We start from the raw sequence: 6,148 nt of genomic DNA, 5'->3' as shown, positions 1-6,148 counted from the left end.
CATCTGATTTTAGCCAGAGGAATTATCTCCAAGCCTTATAGCAAGTCACTAAATTGAAAAGATCAGCCCTGAGTTCAAAAGGTTTTGGTCAGGGTTTGAATCCTGGTTCCACATCACTCGGTGAGGAACTAAATAACTGAAGTGACACTATGACAAAGTCCCACCAAAGTTGATGCACAGGAAAAGCATCACTTTTTTTTTTAAATAAAACATCCTTAGGGAAATGAAAAATATAGAGAAATAAAACCAGAAATAAGAGGACATATATAATGCATCGCCTGAAACATGTACACTTCATCTATTAACATTTTTATCCTTCATTTCCTTCTCTCCACAAAAAAACAACCCTCACCATAGAGATTCTAGGCAAGTAAGGGCAGCTTTTTCTTTACTGTAAACAGTTCCACAGCAGAACAAGATGTTAGCATAACAAAGACTGAAATAAGAGGAAGAAAAAGGAACTACAGCCCCAAAGTGTTGAATCTGGACATCTCTGTTGGGTAAAGCAGGATATCAGAAAATTGATGATTTTTGTTGCTTTCGAGATCATAAACATTTCAGACCGCTCACATAGGCTTGGGTTGCAATCAGAACAGCAAAAAAACCCGTTTGCTTGGGGGTGGTTTTGATTTAGTTTGGGATTTTGATAATGATTTAGAAAACAGTCCAGAAAAGGGCTTGTGAAAATGGTAGAGTTTTATTTAATATCTCGATACATCTGCCACTTAGAAGTTACGTTTGAATTATTTCTGAATGTAGGAAGAGAGGCTTAATGAAACGTTAAATATTTAAACAAAAAATTGTCAGTGACGTGAGGAGGGAGGATAAACAGAATTATCTGGAAACCAGTGAAATTTCCAGAATGTGAAAGAAAGCAGATAACCACTCACAACAAGAGAGAAGGAATTGGATAGTAAGCAGCAAGGTTATTCGTTGCCGACACAAAAGCACAGGTGGGACCATGTGTCTTTGGAGTGGTGCAGCTTGTAGGGAGCTCCTGATGCTGGAAGAGGCACGTGAGGAGCTGCTCTAAGCAGCCCCCTTGCTCTCCCTCGCAGCTCCATGGGCCTAAGCCCTGGTGCAACGTCCCCACATACTTGAGACACACGCCGTTATCTTCTGCCCCCAGAGATGAAGTGACCACGCAGCGGTTTCCCTTGGGGTGAAGGTCATGAAAAGGCTTTTCAGGTGCAGCCTAAACCAGCAGCACCTGAAATTTCAGTTGCTATTTGAATGTCACAAAGAACAAAGCACTGGCGAACACAGCCCTGAAGCACACGACGGGTGTTGGAGACACAGGCGTTACGCTCACGGATGGGAATAAAAAGGGTGGGTTGTGTCCTTTTGAACCTACATGATCCAACTGCAACCTGCAGCGGCTGAATCCTGACGCTCCCAAAGGCCCTGCAACCTCAGCTACTGTTTACAGAAAAGCCAGGTTTTTATCCTGTATTTGGACACTTGCAAACAACTGCCAAAATAGGTTTCATCCTAGGCTGGACAGATGAAGATATTGTATATCATGGATAGTTCAGCAAAAGGCATTATTCTTACAAAGTAATTGAAGAAGGGTACTGGAGGGTCTTAACCTTAATTGATTTTTTTTTTTTTTTATTCCAGTTCCCTAAGGAAATGAGATTCATGCAATGAAATTGTCTGTGTCTTTCTGCCCGTCCCCTTCTCCTCTCATTCCCCCTAATAACTTTGGAACTGATTGACCAATTACAACTGACTTTGACAGAGGAAGGAGGTCTCAAAGATATCAAATTCCTGTATCCCTCATGAAAGCAGGCAGCCAAGCAGAGGAGACAGACTTTAATAATGTGCCCTGGACGGAAGGGCTGGGAAATCTACCTGGGAAAAGTTTCCTCTTGATTGTGGAAGAGTTTAAGTCTACACTTGATTTCTCAGAAGGAACAACCACAAAACCCAACTATGTAGAAAATCAGACCTTGTTCTGTGACTCACTGAATTACTTGTTTGCTGTCTAGATAAATTCTGGTTTTGTACAGACAATCTCAAGACCAATGCAAGACAGACGACACATGTGGAGACCAGGGAAGAAATACGACTTTGATTTGCAGCCTCCGTATTGATATCCACCACCATCAAAAAAAAAAAAAAAAATATCCAAAAATTTCCTTCCCCACCCCATCCTTAAAAATCTCACTTCTAACCCCATTATCTGCCTAATTAAATTTTGGATGTATAAAACTGTTATACCCATCTTTCGTGAGACTGTACGCTTTAATCGCAATTACATGCTGCATATTTCATGATATATATCTTTTGCGTATAATTAGGAATAAAAAATGTAATCCCAAAAAGATGTTTAATAATTTAAATCCTGAGGATTTGATTAAAAGCATTCGAGGATTGCAGATGACAGGGAAAGAACAGTGACTCCATTATAACCCAGGGAAAAATTCAAGGATTTAAGCACTTCTTTTATTTTTCAAACCAAGCACTATGATCTTAAAAACAAAGATTTTGAACAGAACAGACAGATACATTTCCCCAGATATATTCCTGGTATTTAATTGATAGTATAGGACGGAGGTTTTTTGCACAAAAGGCCAGATGTTTCGTATGAAAAGTTTTTCTATTTCTCACAATGTTTCCCTCCACAATCTCATTAGCAGAAATTAATGTACTCTGACAGAAACAGGGCACTTATCTTACCACTCAGGCATCATCACCTTTTGGCAGTCGTGTGTTTGCAGGCCACTACACAAAGCCTTTGCACGGAGAATCAAATGATCTCAACATAAAGTATATAGGTGGAAGAGAAAAAGCCAAAGTCATGTTCTCAAAACATGTAGTTTACAAATACAAGAGCTATTTATACTATCTTACTGCAGTCTCTGTCACCAGTTGACAAGTTTAAATGATGCAGAGGATGGTATGGATTATCACCAGCAGGTAAAAAATTAAAAATAGTGACGTTATATATAAAAGCAAACATCAAAGAATAGGCTCTGTGCTGTCACGGGACTGGGAACAGGGAGGCCTCTCCCACTGACAAATACCCACCATGTTTGCTTCCAGGGAAAACGTACCTGCAGCTTCTCAACAGCTTTGTAGCAACGGAGGAGCATCCTACAAGGCACAGAGCTGCACATGTAGCACTGCAGTAATCGACTCCCCAGCAGAACATGAACTGTCTATGTGGGACAAGAAAACCGATTCATCAATAAGAGACATCAGAAACTGAGGGTGTGGAACATGGTAAATAAAATCTATACATATTCTTGATGCCTCCACTCTTTTATCTGTTGTATAGGCTACAGTTATGGAAATTTTTTTTTTTTTTTGCTTTACAAAGCAGATAAATTCTGTCTTTGATTTGCAGGGAATGAATTATACATTTTTTTTCCTGTCTAGAAAATACTATGTAGAAACATGATGGCACATTTTGTTATTATTTTTAAAAAGCACAACCTCTAAAAATGCTTGCACTTTCTACTTTTATCCTGTTACATCTGTCCTTCACTATAGTAGTAAAGTCAATCTTTGTATTCTATTGGAAGCGCTTTGAGCCATTTAGCAGTACTATGTCTCAACACACTAGTGTATTCTATATCATCATATGAGAAAAATTTGCATTTAAGAAGATTCATCTAAGGATCTTAACCCTCCCTTAACAATTTGGTCTCATTTACCTTTACACGGAAGCAGTGTTTGTTTGATTGACGAAAAAAATTACATCACAGGAATAAAAAAGATTAACTCAAATAACTCCCCACTGTAAGTCTACAGCAGAGACAAAAAATTAAACCAATTACACGAGCTAGGAATCAAGAAATCCGTTCAAATCCTGCCTTTGCTCTGTGACGAGGAAATTCGCTTCCTTATTCTGTGCCTTTGTTGACATCTGTGGAATATTTCTTCTCTCTCAACCTTTGGCTGTCTTATCTATTTAGGGAACAAATTCTCAAGCCAGAATCATTTCTTACAATGCATCTGTGCAGCACTGAGAATAAGGCAATTGTTGTCTTTGTTGCATTGTTGTCACTGCAGAACAGCAGTGGTTTGCAGAAAACCAGCAAGCAAAAGCAACCCTTGCTTATTTTCATTTAATCATTAGGAACTCTTTGGCCTAAGTGAATAAATTGTTTTTACTTGATGCTGCCTTGCTCTGGTTTTACCAAAAGAGAATATAGGGGGATACTTTAAGTGGGGAATTGATTAAAATATACAACTACATGCTACGCTGGTACAAGCATTGTTTAGTGCCAGCTAAGGGTGAAGCTCGCTGCAAGCCCAAACTACAATTATTGTAAGACTGATGTAAACGAAATATTTATCTAGCCAATAAGAATCAGGTCCTCTACTTTATTAACCTTACACAAATTCAGAAATGCCTACAGAATGAATACGTACATGGAATTTAAGAAGTAGGATGGTCTTTTTTAAGCAGACAGCTCTGCAGAGCTTGCTCCCAGGCAGAGGGAGCTCCCCAGCAGCTCTGGTGTGCCAGGGCACGCTGGTAGGCACGGGCCAATTCAAAGCTGAACCAAGTTTGTCTGTTAATGGTGGTGTGGGCCATGGAGGAAAACAAAAGCCTGTTTAAGAATTTAGAAGTTTTAAATAATAGGAATCCCAGCCTCAGTTACAAAGAATACTAGTTTGCTGTAACAGGAGCAATGCCAGGTGAAGGAACGATCAGAGACAAACCTGGTGGTGTAACAACGACAGGTGCAATCAGTACTAATGTATCTTTCCTGCCCAGAGACAGAACCAGTTAAACCCACACCATTCCTGGCAGGTGCTTGTCTAACCCGTGCTTGAGAAATTCCACAGATGGAGACACTGCAGCTTCCCCAGGCCATTTATTCCTGGGTTTAACCATCCTTACACCGAGAAAGTTTTTCCTTATGTCTACACTAATCTCTGCTGCAATTTAGGCTCATTATGCCTCCTCCCAGTCCCAGCGGACATGGAGAACAGTTTATTCCCTTCCACTTTGCAGGTAATCACGGGAGACTCTGAAGACCTATTACATCCCCCATGTTGCTATCATGTGTTAGCACATTTGTATCTTTTCATGCTATAGGAAAATGCATGATATAGTCAAAGTGCCACACAGAGCCTTACGAAATAAGACATATTTCACAGGAAGCGCCTTTAGCATATTAGTTATAAGAATATCTGGGCGAGTCCTGTATTTGACTTTTCATTTCTAAATTCTACATATCTAAATGTATTACAAAGTATCACTTAAATACTATTTTGAACAAAGAAGCCTGACACATTTCAGAGCAAATGTCACGTTGCTGGAGGACAAGAAGTTGTATCAGTTGCATATTGACGAAAAAAAATTACTAGCGTTGTGGTTATGATTATACTAAACAACATAAAAGCAGCTTAATGGTGTAATCACCAGAACAGATGTCTGCTAGTCAGAAGAAATAGGTTCTGCTCCAGACCACTAATACCAATCACTGACAGTGGATGTGTCATTTAGGCCAACATTTGCACAACTATCCAATAGTAGAGACACCCAGCTTTTGGGCCACTATCTTAACAGGTGCACCAGCTGAATTACTGCTGAACTTAAGTGACTGCACAGCTCCAGCTACAAAAAAATCCTTAATTTTCAAGGCAGTAAAAACTACTGGACAGTTACAAAGGTGTGAGACAGTTAAAGAAGGTGGAGCTAGCCATACCTGCACAGCTTTGTAGAGGTCATTCTCAACAGCATCGCTGAAGTCTCTGTGCTCAGGGCTCAGAGCAGGGATTGGTTTTGCTTGGGAAAACGTCCATCTAAAGGCCACGCTTTTTAAACATCTAATTGCAGCAGTAGCACAAAACACCATGTCTGAGATAGGGCAGAGCTCCAAACCTGTATGTCGTAACCATACACTGATTACCTTGAAGTACTGGCCAACAGGAAAAAGTACACTCACCATCATGCTTTTGTAACACTCAGGGCACAGATGCCACTTGGCTTCTAATACCACAGTGTTATGAGCCTCTTGTGAGAGACAACCCGTGATATTTTTTCCTGCAAGCAGTCAACTGTGATTGATGACTCTATTAGAATGACGGCTATGACTCCATGTTTTCTGTACAGCCCTCCACACTGTCCGAAAAGCAATGACTTAAGGAGCTTTTTTAGATCTCAATTCCTCTGATCAAGAGACAG

Source organism: Athene noctua, chromosome 5 (assembly GCF_965140245.1).
Source record: "Athene noctua chromosome 5, bAthNoc1.hap1.1, whole genome shotgun sequence".
In the NCBI taxonomy this organism is placed as follows: Eukaryota; Metazoa; Chordata; class Aves; order Strigiformes; family Strigidae; genus Athene; species Athene noctua.
This window is presented reverse-complemented; position numbering follows the sequence as displayed.